The sequence below is a fragment of the Oncorhynchus masou genome, chromosome 28 (genome assembly GCF_036934945.1).
Source record: "Oncorhynchus masou masou isolate Uvic2021 chromosome 28, UVic_Omas_1.1, whole genome shotgun sequence".
Taxonomy (NCBI): domain Eukaryota; kingdom Metazoa; phylum Chordata; class Actinopteri; order Salmoniformes; family Salmonidae; genus Oncorhynchus; species Oncorhynchus masou.
Window position 1 is genome coordinate 72028751 of NC_088239.1, and position 7026 is coordinate 72035776.

The window sequence follows — 7026 nt, forward strand, 5'->3', positions numbered from 1 at the left end:
ATCCAGAGTGATTATGGGCCTCTTGGCTGCATCTCTGATCAGTCTTCTCCTTGTATGAGCTGAAAGTTTAGAGGGACGGCCAGGTCTTGGTAGATTTGCAGTGGTCTGATACTCCTTCCATTTCAATATTATCGCTTGCACAGTGCTCCTTGGGATGTTTAAAGCTTGGGAAATCTTTTTGTATCCAAATCCGGCTTTAAACATCTTCACACCAGTATCTCGGACCTGCCTGGTGTGTTCCTTGTTCTTCATGATGCTCTCTGCGCTTTTAACGGACCTCTGAGACTATCACAGTGCAGGTGCATTTATACGGAGACTTGATTACACACAGGTGGATTGTATTTATCATCATTAGTCATTTAGGTCAACATTGGATCATTCAGAGATCCTCACTGAACTTCTGGAGAGAGATTGCTGCACTGAAAATAAAGGGGCTGAATAATTTTGCACGCCCAATTTTTCAGTTTTTGATTTGTTAAAAAAGTTTGAAATATCCAATAAATGTCGTTCCACTTTATGATTGTGTCCCACTTGTTGTTGATTCTTCACAAAAAAATACAGTTTATCTTTATGTTTGAAGCCTGAAATGTGGCAAAGGGTCGCAAAGTTCAAGGGGGCCTGCAGAGTGTAAGAGTATCGTGGTGGGCTTTCCAACTGTGGAGTTCCTTAACGGAGGTGCTGTTTTTACTGCTTGGATATTAAACCGGTTATGTAATATTGCAGTTTGTGTAAAACAAATAAATCCAATCCATTAGCTGGTTGCTGTTTTTTTGTGTGCCTGCTTTTCCCACACTGGTCTTCCTCATTTTTTTGCAGAGGTACTGGGTAATTCTTCCCTCACCAGGTTCCTATTCCTCCAATCAGGTCACAACATAAGCTCCCCCAGGGCTTCGGCACCTGCTCCGTGGCATTGTTGGCTTGGCTGAGCTTATGGCTTCCCTTTGTGACAGTTGTGTAGGGAGGCTTTCCCCCTGGGGGAAGCTGCTAGTCCCTCTACTGGGCCCAGTACCTCTCCCAGGAAGTGTTGCCGGAGCCAACGCAGGCAGAGCTCATCTGCTGCCAGTCCTGGACGGGGCAGGAGTCGGCCGCTCGGACCACCTTGAGCAGAGGGCGCATTCCCTGTGTCAGAAGGTTGATCGCTTCGATGGCGACAACAGCTGTTCCTTGTTGGCCAGTGATAGGCTGTTCCTGTGGGATGAAACTGGCACTGTACACCACAGTGAGTGGGGCTACCAGGCTGACATGCCATCAGAAGCCAGCAGCAGGGCTTCACCACTCCCCAGTAGCCTACTCACTCGGGTAGCCACTTCACTGGACATCAAAACTGGTGGACAATGATGATGATGTTTCTCCATCTGTCCCCATCTCTGCTGAGTCTGCGAGGCCTTGCAGGAGAGCTGGGCCTCTGCTGGGGGCACTTCCAACTCACAGCAGAGACTGGACCATGGAGTTATGTTGCAGGCGCAGAGTCAATCGGCTTCTGGGAGTACCCTACCATGGACACCATGATAGCTGCCATGGTCCTCCTGGACCGGGAGATTATAGGGTGGAACACGTGACTAAAGCCGGGACTCCCCAGTGTCTTTGATGTGGACTTGAAAGCCACATATGGTTCCCTCTGCTCTCTTGGCCACCTTACCAACGCGACCATGCTGCTGCAGGCCTACCTGCAGACTCTGTTGCCCCGGCTGCAGGAAGGCACAGAGGAGCTCCTCCAGGAAGCGATAGAGGTGTCTCGCCTGCTTTCACTGCTCCAGAGAGATGTGGCCCGCGCCAACGGACGGGCCATGGCACAGGTGGTTACCTCCCAGCACCATCTCTGTCTGGCCCAATCCCGTCTGCCAGCTGCTGTCCAGAGCACATTTGCCACTCTCCCCATAACCCCAGGGCTGATGTTTGGCCCAGGGGTTGATGACTTTCTGGAGCAGACCGATAAGGTTCGTAGGGACAGTTAGACCCTGAGACAGTTCATGCCCCCTCCTCAGGCCCTGGGTCCTAGGCAGACGGACCGTTACCACCCACCTGCACCTGAATAACAGTGGGGTCCCTCTCCTGCCCCATCGCCTTGTGCTGAGGGGCGACAGCGGGGAGGTGCACAGCGTGTGCGGTGGAGCAACAACCTGTCAACCGACACCGCCTTAGGGACATGCCTGGGGGACCCAGGCGCTTGGGGCGCCAGAGGAGAGGAGGGCCCCGGCAGGATCCCTGACACACTCTTCACTGGCCTCAGCCGCTTCTCCTGGTCTCAAAGGGCAAAGTGGGAGGAGGGTGTGGAGTCCCCCTGGGTGTTGTCCACAATGCTCGAGGGGTACCAACTCCAATTCCGGTGCCGGCCCCCATCCTTCAGGGGTTTTCAGGTCACCATGGTGGCCTTCCCCCTGAAGAAAACCCTGCGGCTGGAGATCTCCTCACTCCTGGACAAGGGTGCCCTCTGCAGGATCGAGACATCAGAAAGGCTAGATGGGTTCTACTCTACTTATTTTGTGGTCCCAAAAAGAGATGGAGGGTTTTGAACAATTCTGGACCTCCGCAACCTCAATGGGTAGTAGAAGGTACTGAGGTTCCACATGCTGTCCTCAGCCCGCGTGTTGCAAGCCGTGTCCAGGAACCAGTGGTTTGTGACGCTGGACCTGAGGGATGCGTACTTCCATGTTCCTGTTCACCCAGCTCATTGGTACTACCTCCGATTCGCTTCCCTTTGGCCTCTCCTTGGCACCCCACACTTTCACAAAGTGCATGGACGCTGTCCTGTCACCTCTCACACCCTGAGGATTGTTGATCCTCAATTACCTGGATAATTGGCTGATTTGTGCCCCGACCAGGACCCAGGTCCTGTCAGACAGAGACATGTTCCTGACCCACATTGGGTGGGTCAGAGGGTGGCCTTTATTGGCATGGAACTGGACTTAGTACTCATGTGAGCTCACCAGAAGGGTTTAGGCGATCTTATCTTGCCCACTATCGGCAGGGGTGGGTTGTATCTGCCCTGACCTGCCAACGCCTGTTGGGTTTTCTGACGGCGGCCTCTTTGCTGATTCCCCTGGGCCTGCTCCATCTCCAGCCTCTTCAACGGTGGTTCAACTCCCTCCGGCTGCACCCGAAGCACCACCGTCATCCTGCCACATTCACATACCTGGCATCCTGAATGTGGCAGCGGATATGCTCTCGAGGGACGGCCCGCCACCTTGGAACTGGAGCTTACATCCCCAGGTGGTGCAGCACCTGTGGGACAAGTTCGGGAGGGCGCAGCTGGACCTGTTTGCTTGGACAATGCACACTGCCCCCTGTGGTACTCCATGTTGGAGCCACTAGGGCCTCTGGGCTTGGATGTTCTGGCTCATGATTGGCCAGGGATGGAGCTTTACGCATTCCCCCTTTTCCCCTGATCCAGACTGTGCTGGACAGGACGAGGATGGCAGAACATCGTCTGCTGCTGGTGTCTCCATACTAGCCCAGGCGACCCTGGTTCAGCCTTCTCTTGTCTCTGTTGTCTGGGACACCTTGGCAACTGCCCCTGAGACCTGACCTGCTGTCTCAGGCCGGGGAAACTCTGTGGCATCCGAGACTGCACCGCCTCAGTCTATGGGCGTGTCTGCTGAACTGCACCAATGGTCCGTGTTAGGACTACAGGAGGGTGTAATGTACACCATGCAGAGCGCAAGGGCACCGGCTACAACTGTGGCATACCAGTTGCACTGGTGGTTGTTCTGCTCTTGTTGCACTGTTATTGAGGTTTTGCCCGAGTCATGCGGGGTCAAGTATGTCCTCCAATACCTGCAGTCTCGCTTGGATGAGGGCTTGGCAGCCACTACTCTGAGAGGGTTTTTGGCCACTATATCTGCCTGCCATGTGTGGTGGATGGACAGGCCAGTGGGGTGACATCCCTTGGTTTCCAGGTTTATGAAGGGGGTTTGTCCCCTGCGTCCACCTAGGACTCGCTCAATGGTGATCTGGATATGGTCTTGGCAGCTTTGGCAAAGCCGCTTTTCAAACCGTTGGAGTCTGCCTCCCTGAAACACCTCTCTATGAAGGTGGCTTTCTTGGTAGCAATTACTTCCATGAAGAGGATGGGTGAGCTCCATGCTCTTTCGGGTATGTTCTGAGTGCCGCCCCAACCCTTCATTCCTCCCGAAGGTTCTGTCAGACAGGCATGTGAACATCCCTTTTATCCTGCTTGCTTACGACCCCCCCAGCAGTGTTGGGGGGGTCTGGGCCTTCCTCCGGCATGCTGTGCGGACACTGGCTGCCTATGTGGAGCGGACACCGTCAGTGAGAACAACAGACCAGCTCTTTGTCTGCTATGGTGAGAGAGTCCTGGTGGCTAGGATATCAAAGCAGAGGCTCTCTCACTGGATCATGGACACAATTACGACAGCATACTGCCTGGCTGGCAGGTCACTGCTGGGATCTCTGGTGGCACATTCAACACGAGGTGTGGCTGCATCCCGGGCTCTACTGAGAGGAGTGCCCCTCGCTGATATCTGTACTGCGGCCAGCTGGGCTTCCTCTTGCTCCTTTGCTAGGTACTATCTGGTAAATGTGGCACCTCCCTCTGCGGTTGGTCGCCTCCGCTTCCGGGAATTGTGCCGGGACCCCCCCCCTTTCCACATTGACGGCCCCTGCATCTCTGTCCCGCACTGGGATTTTGCCGCTGGCTGGCCAGGTCCCTCTAGCACAAACTAAATCTGGTACGGAGATACCAATAGGTTATGTACTGTAACCACGGTTATGTGCGCTATGTGGATCACTCCAATCCTCTACGGTGCTTGAGGCACCTCAAAAATGATGTAGAGAACATGTGTAGCGGCCATGGGGTCTATATATAGAGGCAGACCCCAGCCGTGACAAAGGTCTACACTGGAGTAAATCTGTAAATCCTCACCTCGGATGTATCCCTCCCCGCGGAGTGATACCAATATATTGGAGCGATCCATATAGCTCACATAACCTTGGTTACATACTTAACCTTCGTTTATTTATTTCACCTTTTTATTTAATCAGGTAGGCCAGTTGAGAACAAGTTCTCATTTTCAACTGCGACCTGGCCAAGATAAAGCAAAGCAGTGCGACAAAAACAACAATACAGAGTTACACATAAACAAACGTGCAGTCAATTACACAGTAGAAAAATCTATGTACAGTGTGTGAAAATGTAGAAGAGTAGGTCGGTAAAGGCAATAAATAGGCCATAGAGGCAAAATAATTCAAATTTAGCATTAACACTGGGGTGATAGATGTGCAGATAATGATGTGCAAGTAGAGATACTGGGGTGCAAAAGAGCAAGAGGATAAATAACAATATGGGGATGAGGTAGTTAGGTGTGCTATTTACAGATTGGCTGTGTACAGTAAGCTGCTCTGACAGCTGATGCTTAAAGTTAGAGAGGGATATATAAGACTTCAGCTTCAGTGATTTGTGCAATTCGTTCCAGTCATTGGCAGCAGAGAACTGGAAGGAAAGCGGCCAAAGGAAGTGTTTGCTTTGGGGATGACCAGTGAAATATACCTGCTGGAGCGTGTGCTACGGGTGGGTGTTGCTATGGTGACCAATGAGCTGAGATAAGGTGGGGCTTACCCAGCAAAGATTTATATATGACCTGGGGCCTGTGGGTTTGGCAACGAATATGTAGTGAGGGCCAGCCAACAAGAGCATACAGGTCGCAGTGGTGGGTAGTATATGGGGCTTTGGTGACAAAACGGATGGCACTGTGAGACTACATCCAGTTTGCTGAGTAGAGTGTTGGAGGCTATTTTGTAAATGACGTCGCCAAAGTCAAGGATCGGTAGGATAGTCAGTTTTACGAGGGTATGTTTGGAAGCATGAGTGAAGGAGGCTTTGTTGCGAAATAGGAAGCTGATTCTAGATTTAATTTTGGATTGGAGATGCTTAATGTGAGTCTGGAAGGAGAGTTTACAGTCTAAACAGACACCTAGGTAGTTGTAGTTGTCCACATATTCTAAGTCAGAACCGTCCAGAGTAGTGATGCTAGTCGGCAGGCAGATGCGGGCAGCAATCGGTTGAAGAGCATGCACTTAGTTGTACTAGCATTTAAAATAAGTTGGAGTCCATGGAAGGAGTGTTGTAGGGCATTGAAGCTCGTTTTGCCGGTTTGTTAGCACAGTGTCCAAAGAAGGGCCAGATGTATACAGAATGGTGTCGTCTGCGTAGAGGTGGATCAGAGAATCGCCAGCAGCAAGAGCAACATCATTGATATATACAGAGAAAGGAGTCTGCCTGAGAATTGAACCCTGTGGCACCCCCATAGAGACTGCCAGAGGTCCGGACAACTGGCCCTCCAATTCGACACACTGAACTCTATCAGAGAAGTAGTTGGTGAACCAGGCGAGGCAGTCATTTGAGGTTCCAAGGCTATTGAGTCTGCCGATAAAAATGCGGCAATTGACAGAATTGATCCAAATTTTGCAGCTCTTTCAGAACATCAGCTATCTGGATTTGGGTGAAGGAGAAGCGGGGGGGGGGGGGGGGCAAGTTGCTGCAGGTGGGCCTGAGATGTTGGCCGGGGTAGGGGTAGCCAGGTGGAAAGCATGGCCAGCCGTAGAAAAATGCTTCTTGAAATTATCGACTATTGTAGATTTATCGGTGGTGACAATGTTTCCTATCCTCGGTGCAGTGGGCAGCTGGGAGGAGGGGCTCTTATTCTCTTTTTGAAGTTAGTGCTAAGGGATGCAAATTTCTGTTTGAAAAGTTAGCCTTAGCTTTCCCAACTGACTTGAGTGTATTGGTTCCTAACTTCCCTGAAAAGTTGCATATCGTGGGGGCTATTCGATGCTAATGCAGAACGCCACAATGTTTTTGTGCTGGTCAAGGGTAGTCAAGTTTGGGGTGAACCAAGGGCTATATCTGTTCTTAGCTCTCCATTTTTTGAATGGGACATGCTTATTTAAGATGGTGAGGAAAGCACTTTTAAAGCGCAACCAGGCATCCTCTACTGACGAGATGAGGTCAATATCCTTCCAGGATACCCGGACCAGGTCGATTAGAAAGGCCTGCTCGCTGAAGTGTTT